Consider the following 12,402-nt stretch of genomic DNA (forward strand, 5'->3'; position numbering starts at 1 on the left):
ACTCCCCCCCCCCCCCAAAAAAAAGGAAACACCATGCATAAGATTAGACCCACATCTAAAATTGCCAGCTGATTTGCCATTTATTATCCAACTAAGTTTCTCCCTGAAATTGGGGTCTCTGCTTTGCCATGCTTAAGACTGACACTGGCCAGCCCCACTGGGTGTGAAAGGGCAGAGTAACCAACGCTCTGTAACACCCGGTGATGTGTCTTGTCAGCCGTTGCACATTCCTCCCTGTTGGGGGAGCTAGCGACTCGGGAGCTCAGAGCAGGAAGCCCATCTTGTCCACCCTGAGCACTCCTCGTGCAGATGGGGCCAAAGTGAGCAGGTCACAGAGAGGGCCGAGCCTGGCATCTTGTAACAAGTAAGGTTGTTGTGTAAAGTTGGACCCTGTGCATCCCCGCCAGGCACCAAGGGACCCCCATTTCCCTCCACCCGCCTCTTTGCCCCTGTATCGGTGTCAGTTGCTGCCTACCCAGAGGGTGGGCGCCACTCCGCTGCTCAGGGCGGCAGGCAGGTTTATAAACTTTCTCCCTCGCACACGGATCTCTCTGAGACCCTGTCACCTTTTTTTTGCCTCGGCAATTCTCGTGTGCTTGGCTGGATGTTTCTATGTCCCCTCCACATTCTCTGTCCTGGTGACCCCGAGGTGGTGGTGCAACTTCTGGGGCCAGTGCCGGTCCTGGTGCTGAGGTAGTTATTCTCTTTAAAAGGTTTTAGTTGAAGAATTTCAGATTTTGCCGTTAAAGCAACACAACAAAAAGCTGTTCACACTCAGCAGGTAAATGCATCGTCTCTGGAGAGAGGGAGAGGAGGTTAATGGTTCGGAATCACAGAATTGTCACAGTGCAGAAGGAGGCCATTTGGCCCCTCGAGTCTGCACGATTCAACTTGCATCCATCATAGTCTCAGGCAGTGCACTCCAGGCCCGAACCACTCGCTGTGTGAAAAAGTTTAACCTGACAATTGCTTCGTTCTTTAAATCTGTGCCCCCTCGTTCACAATCCATTTAAGCACTGAACAGTTTCTCCCTATCTACCCTGTCCAGCCCCCTCATGATTTTGAACACCTCTCTCGCAGCTCCTCTCCGTCTTCTCTCCTAGGAGAACAGTTCCAATCTATCCTCATAAATTAAATTTCTTATCCCTGGGACAATTCTTGTAAACCTCTGCTGCACTCTCCCCAATAGTGTGGTACCCAGAACTGTACACAATATTCCAGCTGAGATCTAAATAGTGTCTTGTATAGGTACTCTCATATTCCATGCCTGATTAATAATACCAGGATAATGTTAACAATGCTTTGTTAACTGCTCGCTCCACCTATCTTGCCACCTTGAATGACTTATGCATACATACACCCAGGTCCTGCCTCTCCTGCATTCCTTAAGAATTTTACCCCTTATTTTATATTGTTTGTCCATGTTCTTCCTCCCAAAATACATCACCTTACACTTCTTCACATTGAACTTCATCTGCCATCTATCTGCTCATTCCAACTTGTCTTCTGCCTGACAGTTCTGCACTGTCCTCTTCATAGTTTACAATGCTTCCAAGTTTTCATAGAATTTACAGTGCAGAAGGAGGCCATTCGGCCCTTCGAGTCTGCACCGGCCCTTGGAAAGAGCACCCCACTTAAGCCTACGCCTTCACTCCATCCCTGCGACCCCACCCAATCCTTTTGGACACAAAGTGCAATTTAGCATGGCCAATCCACCTAACTTGCACATCATTGGACTGTGATAGGAAACCGGAGCACCCGGAGGAAACCCATGGGGAGAATGTGCAGACTCCACACAGAGAGTGACCCAAGCCGGGAATTGAACCTGGGACCCTGGAGCTGTGAAGCAACTGTGCTAACCACTGTGCTCCATGCTGCCCATCTGTTTTGTGTCATCTGCAAACTTTGAAGTTGCCCCCTGCATACCAAGATGTAGATTAATATATATCAGAGAAAGCAAGGGTCCCAATACCACCCCTGGGGACCTCCACTACAAACCTTACTGCAGCCTGAAAAATATCCATTGACCATTACTCTGCTTCCTAATATTCAGCCACTTTTGTAACCACTTTGCTACTGGCCCTTTTAATACTTTAGCTATAACCTTTCTCACAAGTCTGTTTGGCACTATATTGATTGTCTGCAGGAAGTCCATGTACACCACATTAACAGCATGACACTCATTGACCCTTTCTATGACCTCTTCAAAAAAATCTAGCTACTTTAAATATGATTTCTCCTTTAGAAATCCATGCTGGCTCTTCCTAATCAAACCATATTTTTCCATGTGAGTATTAAGTCTATCCTGAATAATTGTTTCAGGAAGCTTTCGCACAAGTTATACTGACTGGTCTGTAATTGTTGGGATTATCCCTGCAATCTCTTTTGAACAAGGGTGAAATGTTTGCAATTCTTCAAGCCTTTGGTCATTCCCCTTATCTAGAGAAGATTTTGGCCAGTGACCCTGCACTTTCCACTCAACCGAGATGAGAATTTTGCAGGTTGGTGCCTTTCACAGAACCCGCTCCCCCTCACAGTTGCCATGGATGGCATGGTGGCAGTGGTTAGCACGGCTGCCTCACAGCGCCAGGGACCTGGATTCAATTCTGGCCTTTGGTAACTGTTTGCGTGGAGTTGGTTTGTTCTCCGTGTCTGTGTGGGTTTCCTCCGGGTGCTCCGATTTCCTCCCACAGTACAAAGATGTGTAGGCTAGGTGGATTGGCCATGCTAAATTACCCTTAAATGTCCAAAGGTTGGGTGGGGTTCCGGGGATTGGGCCTAGGTTGGGTGCTCTTTTGAAGGGTTGGTGCAAAAGTGATGGACCGAATGGCCTCCGTCTGCACCATGGGGAATCTGTAGTTCTAGGAGTTATTTATGGGTGTGGTCAGCACGGTGGCACAGTGGTTAGTACTGCTGCCTCACAGCGGTTTCCTCCCACTGTCCAAAGATGCGCAGGTTAAGTGGATTGGCCACGTAAAATTTCCCCTTCGTGTCTAAAGATTAGGCAGGGTTACAGGGATAGAAGGGGGGGGGGGGCCTGGGTGGGGTGCTCTTTCAGAGCAGTGTTTTTCAAACTTTCTTTCCAGGGACCCATTTTTATGAACCGACCAACCTTCGGGACTCACTCTGGCCGACCGTCGCGACCCATGCCGGCCGACCTTTGTGAACCATGCCGGCCGAACTTCATGACCCGCCATTTTTGCTTACCTTTAATGCGACAGGTGAGCCTGCTTGGTTCTCACAATCTCACTTGCTTTGTCATTCAATGTTCCATTTCTGTATGGGTTTTTCATCAGAGGTCCTGGCGCTCACACCAGGACTGCTTTGTCCTGCTGTGGATTCTCCTGAGCCACTCTCTCCAGCAGGTTTAGTTGTGAGATCCTGGCTTGTTTGTGTCTCTGGCCCTCTCTTCCTTATTACAAAACGATCCATTTTAAATTTTACAGTCCTGTTGCTTGTTTGCTGCTGACAAAATGGAGGAATGGCAATCGCGCCCAGAGCATGTGTCCGGGGCACATGACCTCGCTGCTGTTGCTTCAAGCAGGAAGACTGCATTGAATTTTTAAAAATATATTCTGGGTCAACGCACTGACGTCTGGTGTTTCTCGCTGTGCTCCAGGCATGCACGCTGATGAGCGGGCACGCGTGCGCAGTGCACCTGCATTCTGAAAGCCAGCTGTCATTTTTAAAAGCCAGCTGCTGTGGCCGTTGCACATTAATTCACACAATGGATGGCTCCGCGACCCTCCAAATCACCCACCCGTGGGTCACGACCTTGAGTTTGAAAATGACTGTTTCAGAGAGTCCATGCAGACTCAATGGGCCAAATGGCCTCCTGCACTGTAGGGATTCTATTCCCAGGTAAATCCGCACCACAAACCTGGTGCTCCCACCTTCTCCATCAGCCCTCTCATTGAGCACCGCCTCAGCCAGAACTTGACTGTCATAACCTCATGTCCCATTGCAGCTTGAGATAATTTTTATTATTGTCACAAGTAGGCTGACATAATACTGCAAGAAGTGAATAGCCCTTAGTCGCCACACTCCTAACTCCTGTTCGGATACACTGAGGGAGAATTCTGAAAGTCCGAGTCAGCTGACAAGCACGTCTTTTGGGGCTTGTGGGAGGAAACCGGAGCACCTGGAGGAAACCCACGCACGCATTGGGAGAACGTGCAGACTCTGCACAGACAGTGACCCAAGCTGGGTCCCTGGCGCTATGAAACAACAGTGCTAACCACTGTGCTATTGTGCCGCCCATATGAACACTTAACCACACACCTTATCCATTGCAAAGACTTGACCTTCCATATGGTGGAGGGTGCAGGTTTGGGGGTTACTGTGACAGCGAACTATATTAAATTATACTCTCATTATCAGTGCCTTGTTTTGGGGTCAAAGCCAAAGGCATATTGTTTCACATCCAAGTTGTACACCCCAGAAAATATGACAAAATATTGAGATAATATGTAAAAATACAAAGTGGGTGGCACGGTAGCACAGTGGTTAGCACTGGTGCTTCACAGTGCCAGGGTCCCAGGTTCGATTCCCGCTTGGGTGACTGTCTGTGAGGAGTCTGCAGGTTCTCCCAGTGTCTGCGTGGGTTTCCTCCGGGTGCTCTGGTTTCCTCCCACAAGTCCCCAAAGACGTACTGTTGCGTAATTTGGTCATTCTGAATTCTCCCTCGGTGTACTCGAACAGGTGGTGTGATAACTAGGGGCTTTTCAGAATAACTTCATTGCAGTGTTAATGTAAGCCTACTTGTGACAATAAAGATTATTATTATTAGAAAGTTCTCCAACCCTCCCGTCCACCCAAATATAAGGGGCGGGATTCTCCACTCCCACGCCGAAGTGGCCGCGCCGTCGTGAACGGCGTCGAGGTTCACGACGGCGCGAAACGGCCCCTATCCCGACCGATTCAGGCCCCGACAATGGGCTAGGATCGGGGCCGCGTCATCTACACGCGCCAGGCCTTGTCGCCGCGTAAAGGCGGTGCCGCATAGATGACGCAGCCGGCACCGCATAACTGGCGTCACCCGCGCATGCGTGGTTGCCGTACTCTCCGAGTCCGCCTCGCAAGAAGATGGCGGACGGATCTTGCGGGGCTGCGGAAGGAACGAGGTCCTCCTTCAGAGAGGACGGCCCGACGATCGATGGGCACCGATCGCGGGCCATGCCACATTTGAGGTACCCCCCGGTGCAGGATCCCCCCACCCCACCCCCGCAGGCCGCCCCCCCCCCCCCCAAGCGTTCCCGCGCTGTTCGACGGCAGCGACCAGGTGTGGACGGCGCCGGGGGAACCCGCCGTTTTGGCCTGGCCGCTCGGCCCATCCGGGCCTGAGAATAGCGGGGGTGCTGGAGAATCGGCATTTTGGGTGTCTCCGGCGATTCTGCGGCCCGCGGAACTCGACGGGACCGTTCCCGCCGCTTGGGAGAATCGCGGGATGGCGTCGGACCGGCGTCCCGGGAAATCTTGGCGGCCCAGGCGATTCCAGCAACCGGCACGGGAGTGGAGAATCTCGCCCAAGGTCCATACATAATGTAGAATTCTTCAACTTTTAAAATTGCCTACTGATTTACCATTTAATATCCCAGATTAATTTGTTTCTCTCTGAAGTTGGGATATCTGTATTTTTATGTTGCCTTTTAACATATACTGAGGGGACCAGCCCGATTCAGAGTTAAACTCCAGCAGCTAATGTATCTGTCAGCGGTTTCACATTCCTCCCTTTGGAGGAGCTAGTGACTCAGGAACGGTTTCACATTCCTCCCTTTGGAGGAGCTCGTGACTCAGGAGCTTACAGCAGAAAGCTCATCTTGTCCATTCCGTGATGCTGTGCATACATTGGGCTAATGAGGCTCCTCCTCCTATTTCCACCACCTGTATCATTGCCCACCTCAGCCCATCTGCTTTTTACAAGCATAAGTCTATGGGTTTGCCCCTTCTTGAAACAATACTCTCCTGATTATTCTCCCACCTCTGTTCTTCATGAGCTTCAGTTCATCCAAACTGTTCCTATCTGTGCCTTGCCCTGAGCCGAGCCTTGCTTGCCTATCACACATATAGTCACTGCACTACATTTGTTACTGGTCATCGATCATCTCCCATTTTAAATATTCTCAATCTCTTGTTTAAATATCTTCACAGCCTCCACCACCACCTGTCGATCTTTAGAACTTAATTTACAAAAAAGAAAGACTTTAATTTATATGACATAGAACATACAGTGCAGAAGGAGGCCATTCAGCCCATCGAGTCTGCATCGACCCACTTAAACCCTCGCTTCTACCCTATCCCCGTAACCCAATAACCCCTCCTAACCTTTTTTGGTCACGAAGGGCAATTTATCATGGCCAATCCACCTAACCTGCACGTCTTTGGACTGTGGGAGGAAAATGGAGCACCCGGAGGAAACCCACGCAACCACGGGGAGAACGTGCAGACTCCGCACAGACAGTGACCCAGCGGGGAATTGAACCTGGGACCCTGGCGCTGTGAAGCCACAGTGCTAATCACTTGTGCTATCTTGCTGCCCTCTTTTACAACAGTATTTCCTAAAACACCTTAACAGCTAATAACACTTTATTTCTTCTTCACAGATGTGGGTGTTGCTGGCTAGGCCAGCATCTATTGCCCATTGCTAATTGCCCTTGAGAAGGTGGTGGTGAACTGCCCTTTTCAATCACTGCAGTCTATATGCACGATGCTGTTAGACAGTGTCACTGTCGTAATGTAAAAACCATGATAGCCAATTTGCCCCCACAAACAGCAATGCAATAATGACCAGATAATCAAGCTTTATTTTTAAATTGAGGGGTAAATATTAGGCAAGACCCCAGGGATAATCCACCTGTTGTTCTTTGAAATAGTGCCCATCCAAAAGACGGATAAAGTTAACTCTTCAATCCCTCAATACTTAAATCTCTGTTTCTCAGACTCCAGTGTTTTCTGTACCCACATCCACACTTACCTCATGCCAGCATTCGTGGTCATATCTTCAACTGCCTAGATGTAAAAGGGCAGTTGTTACCTCTATGATCGCAGAGCGCTGTCCGACCTGATGAGTGTTTCCAGCATTTTCCTGTTTTTATTCCAACTTCTCCTCCCTTTTACTTCCCAGATCCAACACTGGGCTCCTGGCACTCGGCCATCTTTCAGTTCATGGTTTGCCAATGGCATTTCTCCCTCGCTTGCTGTAAATGCAGCTACTAAATATAGTTCTGAAAGATCTCCTTTATCGGTTAACATTAACAAGATAATGATGCTGCAGTGTAAATTGCAGCAATGCTAGGTATTCAGAAAACCCAACAATATTCTTACCCACCGAGCATGTGGTTTCCTAGAAAGGGTGTGAATTACCGTTCACTTATATCTCAAGTCACTAAACCAAGCATCATAAATCGTCAAAATTCTAGCAAGAAACAGAAACATTCAAAGCAGGAAAATGCCTCGCCTTGAAGTCCACAGTAAATATTATTTCATAAATGGACAGATGGAAGCAATTTTCACGCCTGTAATCGGCACCCCACGTTCAGGTAACATACTAAACAACTCTGCATTTGTGCTCACATTCCACGACGTTATCTAACCTCCTTTGTGGGTCTCGATTTCAGTGGGTATATTGTACCCCTATTATTGTCTTTATGCACATCATATCGTTCCCCAATTAACTATGGTGCAAGGGTCAAATTTGGAAATTTGTGCAAAGGTTTGGTATTGTCTGATGTTTTCTGGCCAGATAGATGTTCCTGCTGTGCCGCCGTGTGATGTGGTAGCTTTTTAAAGTAATTATTTTAGGCTGCTCATGTTTCCTCTCCTGCATATTTCCAGTCTGTCTCTCTCCTATGAGTGGCAGTGCGGCACTGCGAGGCCAGTGCAGGGCAGGGAAGCTTCATCGGTGAACATGTGGAAATGCAGCAAGTGAGACTGCCACGATTGGCAGTCCGCTTGTCAGCACCGGGCCTTTTAAGGCAGAGGGAGGCAGTGCCATCATGCAACAGCCTTGGCTCGGCCCCAACAGCTGAAATGCCAGCACTTCTCTCAGATCCACTCAGTATGTCGTTGCTGTGGTAACATCCCGTCACTCGGATACTTGTTGAAAGGCAAGCTGGTGCTCATCTTCAGATGAGGAGGACAAATTGGAAGCAGGAGATTTTTTTTCCCCCAAGTCAATGAAATATTATATTCTGCAGTTGCGGAATTGATTTGATAATCCAGCCAGACCTGCCTCTCACTGTCCCATTTCCCAAGCAGCTGGAACAACAGAAACAAGAGTGAGTCAAATCGACTGACACGGTAACTTTCTAACAATTGCTTCTTTGAACCTCGCTGTTTTTTGATCATACCATCGACAAAGCCAGATACAGTCTTTTTGTTCCCTATCAATATATCGAGTCCGATGTGGAAAGTAGGTGTGAAGCAATCTGTGCAATGTGTTCTCAGGCCTCATATGCCTCTTTCGCCCTTGATAGCTGGGGACTATCACAGGTGCTGTCCAGTTAAACCAGCAGCAACATTTTTTGATGTGTGCAAAATAATTTTTAATCAATGCATTTTTGAAACAGTTTTATAGTTTATTAGAACTCTGATTCTGGCAATGTTATAAATAAAGCAACCGTTTGTTGAGCCCATCAGCTTTCTTATTTTGAATATTTTATATTTGTTGAAACTCTGAAGCTTCTGAAAATCCACATGCACTCAATCAATGCACTACATCTACTATGTTTCCTTTATCCATCCAATCCGTCATATCTTCAAACAAAAAGACAGAATTTGTCAAACGTGATTTGCCTATTAAAAGTATGAGCTGCCTGCCATTATTTAATCATAGTGTTCTAAATTCCGAATTATTTTGTCTCAATTTATGGATTCTTGGAGTTCTCCTCAACTGACATTGAGCTAGCTACTTCACATCACCAGTTTAATCATTCTCTCCCTTTTTGAATCAACATGTTACATTAGCTACCCTCCATGCCTATGGCTGGATTTTCACATTTGAGGAGAATTAAATTATTGGTCTGAGCTTCTGTTGTCTCTTAGACTTCTTTCAGTATCCTAAATGTAAACCACTAGGGTCTACTAACTTACACATCATGAGCTCTGTTTATTTTTCAGAACTAGTTCTAGTTTTCATCTGGCTCAGTGAGTAGCTCTCCTGCCTCTGAGCAAAGATCAAAGGCCCATTGCTTGAGCATTTATATCATTGCTGAGTGTGTGTGGGATCTTGCTTGGCATACAGTGGCTTCTACATTTGCCTACATTGCATTCATCAAAAATAAGCTGACTTGGGCAGCACGGTGGCGCAGTGGGTTAGCCCCGTTGCCTCATGGCGCCGAGGTCCCAGGTTCGATCTCTGCTCTGGGTCACTGTTCGTGTGGGGTTTGCACATTCTCCCGTGTTTGCGTGGGTTTCGCCCCCACAACCCAAAGATGTGCAGGGTAGGCGAATTGACCACTCTAAATTGCCCCTTAATTGGAAATAATGAATTGTGTACTGTAAATTTATAAAAATAAAAATAAACTGACTATGAAGCACCACTTTGATAGGTTCTGAGGATTTGACTTACAGAAGCTTTTTTTTACAGTTCTCTGTAACTGGTGTTACATAGCACCTAATTGTATGGGCCAGGGAACCCCAAAGTGTATCATGGAGTTCACCTGACCCACAACTTTTAATAGATTGTGGTATGGGGAGCACACGGCCCACTCTACAGGTGTACAGCAGAAATCAAAAAGTATTTTTTTAAGCAAAACAATGTTTACTCTATGAACTCAAGTTAACCTTTTTAAAACATACAGTGAACATCTTAGCAACCATCAATTCAAATACAACCCCAAAAGAATACAACACTAAGTAAGTAAGCTGTCCTTTTAACATCCAGAAGACTTTTTAAAAAACTTTAAATAGAAGCACATCAGGTTAAAATCACTACTGAGAGCAGTTATTAGTTTTAAATCACCAAAGGGTCGATTTACAGTCTTTAGATTACAGAGAGAGAGACTCGCACACCTGGCTGTGACTGCAGCTATCCAGCTCTGAAAATGAAACCAAGACACACCCTGCAGCAAACAGCCTAAAACAAAAGTAAAAAGCTGACACAGCCCAGCTCCACCCACACGCTGACATCACTGATAAACACCCATTTCTTAAAGGTACATTTCTAAAAGACCCATTTCTTAAAGGTATTCTCACATGACACCTCCCCCCAAGAAAAAATAATAAACCATCAACTTCAAGATGGTTTCTTTTTTCACCTTTTCACTACCCTTTAAGAAATGCACACAGTAAATATACTTTTCTGTTTAAAAAAAACAACACACGCAAACAGGTATAATAATATAGTCCATTTTTTATTTGTCCTTCCTCCAACTGAAATTCTTCTCGATCGACAGTCTCTTTGAACAAGAAGGTCTCTGCACGATCCATCCATTTCATTTCTATATCATTTTGTTCTAACTCCGCCAATTTTCCTGAACTAAAAATATCCGCCTCATCCTTGTTCTTTTTCAACCATCTGATCAAAAATCATTTCTGATAATTGCACTTCAACTGCATCTTCACTCTTTAATTTCTCCTCTTGTCTTAACCTGGACTTTCCAACCTTACCTTATATAATGGAACATTACTCCTCTCACCCTGAATTCCACATATTACCACCTTTTCTGGCAATATTCTTCCCAAACTACATAACTCCTCATCTCTTACCATTAAAGATTGACTAGCTCCCGTGTCTCTTAAAATTGTGACTTCTTTACCTGCTCCTCCTGATACATGAGTTAACTTTACCCACACAAGTAAATTCTTTAAACAGATCTGTCACCTTCTTATCAATCACCTCTTGATCAGGCTGTACAATCTTTTGCACCTCCTTCACTTCACTTGGGCTTTCCTTTACCACTTTAACAAACCTCACTGTCTTATCCTGTTTTATTTATGAACTAATTCATAATCATCTGCCATTTCTGCTGCTAACCTCGCAGCTTTAACCCTCTGCTCTTCCACAGAATCATAGAATTTACAGTGCAGAAGGAGGCCATTCGGCCCATCGAGTCTGCACCGGCTCTTTTTTTGAAAGAGCACCCAAGCGCACAACTCCACCCTATCCCCATAACCCAGTAACCCCACCCAACACTAAGGGCAATTTTGGACACTAAGGGCAATTTAGCATGGCCAATCCACCTAACCTGCACATCTTTGGACTGTGGGAGGAAACCGGAGCACCCGGAGGAAACCCACGCACACACGGGGAGAACGTGTAGACTCCGCACAGACAGTGATCCAAGCCGGGAATCGAACCTGGAGCTGTGAAGCAATTGTGCTAACCACAATGCTACTGTGCTGCCCACTTCATGGGCAGAGTTCTCACTACATCAGGAATTTAATTTTTAAACTCCTTCAAAAGTATAATTTCTCTGAGAGCTGCATACGTTTGGTCTATTTTCAAAGCCCTTATCCAACTATCAAAATGACTCTGAGCCTTTCAAACTCCATGTATGTTTGACCAAATTCTTTCTTTAAATTTCTAAACCTTTGTTTGTAGGCTTCAGGCACTAGTTTATATGCAGCTAAGATGGATTTTTTCACCTCCTCATAGGTCCCAGATACCTCCTCCGTTAGTGATGCAAACACTTATCAATAGCCCTAACTCCCAGCTTTGTTTGAATCAGTAATACCCACATGTCCTGTGGCCATTTCATTTGTTTAGCTACCTTCTCAAATGAAATGAAAAAGGCTTCCACCTCCTTCTCATCAAACCGTGGCAATGCATGGACATATTTAAATAGATCCCCACCAAGCCTTTGACTATGACGCTCTGTCACTATCCTCATCACTATCCTCCAACTGTACGTTTCCTCATCACTATCCTCCAACTGTACGTTTCCCTTTACGTCTGCCAATTTTAACTGACTGTTATGTTTCTTAGCCATTTTCTGAAGTTCAAACTCACTTTTTCCCTTTCCTCTCTATCTCTTTCTTTTTGTTCTGCTAGGGCTATTCTTTCTTTGTTTCTTTCTTCTCTCTCCATTTCTTTTTCCCTGATCTGTATCTCCTTTTCTCTTTCTGTTTCTCTCATTGCATATTCAAGCTGCTTTAATTCTTTTTCATGTTCAAGTTGCTTAATCTGCAACTGGATCTTTGCCATTTCTAATGCGTCAGACTGTATCTCAGGCAACATTAAATGCTTAACCACCGCCATAATTACCTCATCTTTTCGCATTTTGCAAGGTAATGTTAACTGCAATGTTTTTGCCAAATCTAACAGTCTGTTTTTATTCTCTGTCCGTAAGGTACTGTGTGTGACCGCCTCCACCCCCAAAAACCTCAGAGCCTCTGAAAGAGCCATTGTCCACAATACACTCCCCACTTAAACTAAAATACCACACCTGAAAAGCACTCACA

General features: G+C 45.9%; 1 protein-coding gene across 5 annotated transcripts in view; it reads left to right on the plus strand.

Moving 5' to 3' along the window:
* The first annotated feature begins 273 nt into the window (after window positions 1-273).
* Window positions 274-12,402, plus strand: part of mtres1 (mitochondrial transcription rescue factor 1) — a 28,465-nt gene continuing 16,336 nt past the window's right edge. Inside the window, exon 1 of one of the 5 annotated variants that reach the window (XM_072499926.1) lies at window positions 274-364. The gene's annotated coding sequence lies outside the window, so the exon portion shown is untranslated. Of the gene's footprint in view, window positions 365-391; window positions 782-3,106; window positions 3,222-7,430; window positions 7,539-12,402 lie in introns of those variants that run through there. The other 4 variants (XM_072499931.1, XM_072499932.1, XM_072499930.1 and 1 more) reach the window with 4 other exon arrangements.

This window comes from Scyliorhinus torazame, chromosome 4, assembly GCF_047496885.1.
Source record: "Scyliorhinus torazame isolate Kashiwa2021f chromosome 4, sScyTor2.1, whole genome shotgun sequence".
Lineage (NCBI taxonomy): Eukaryota > Metazoa > Chordata > Chondrichthyes > Carcharhiniformes > Scyliorhinidae > Scyliorhinus > Scyliorhinus torazame.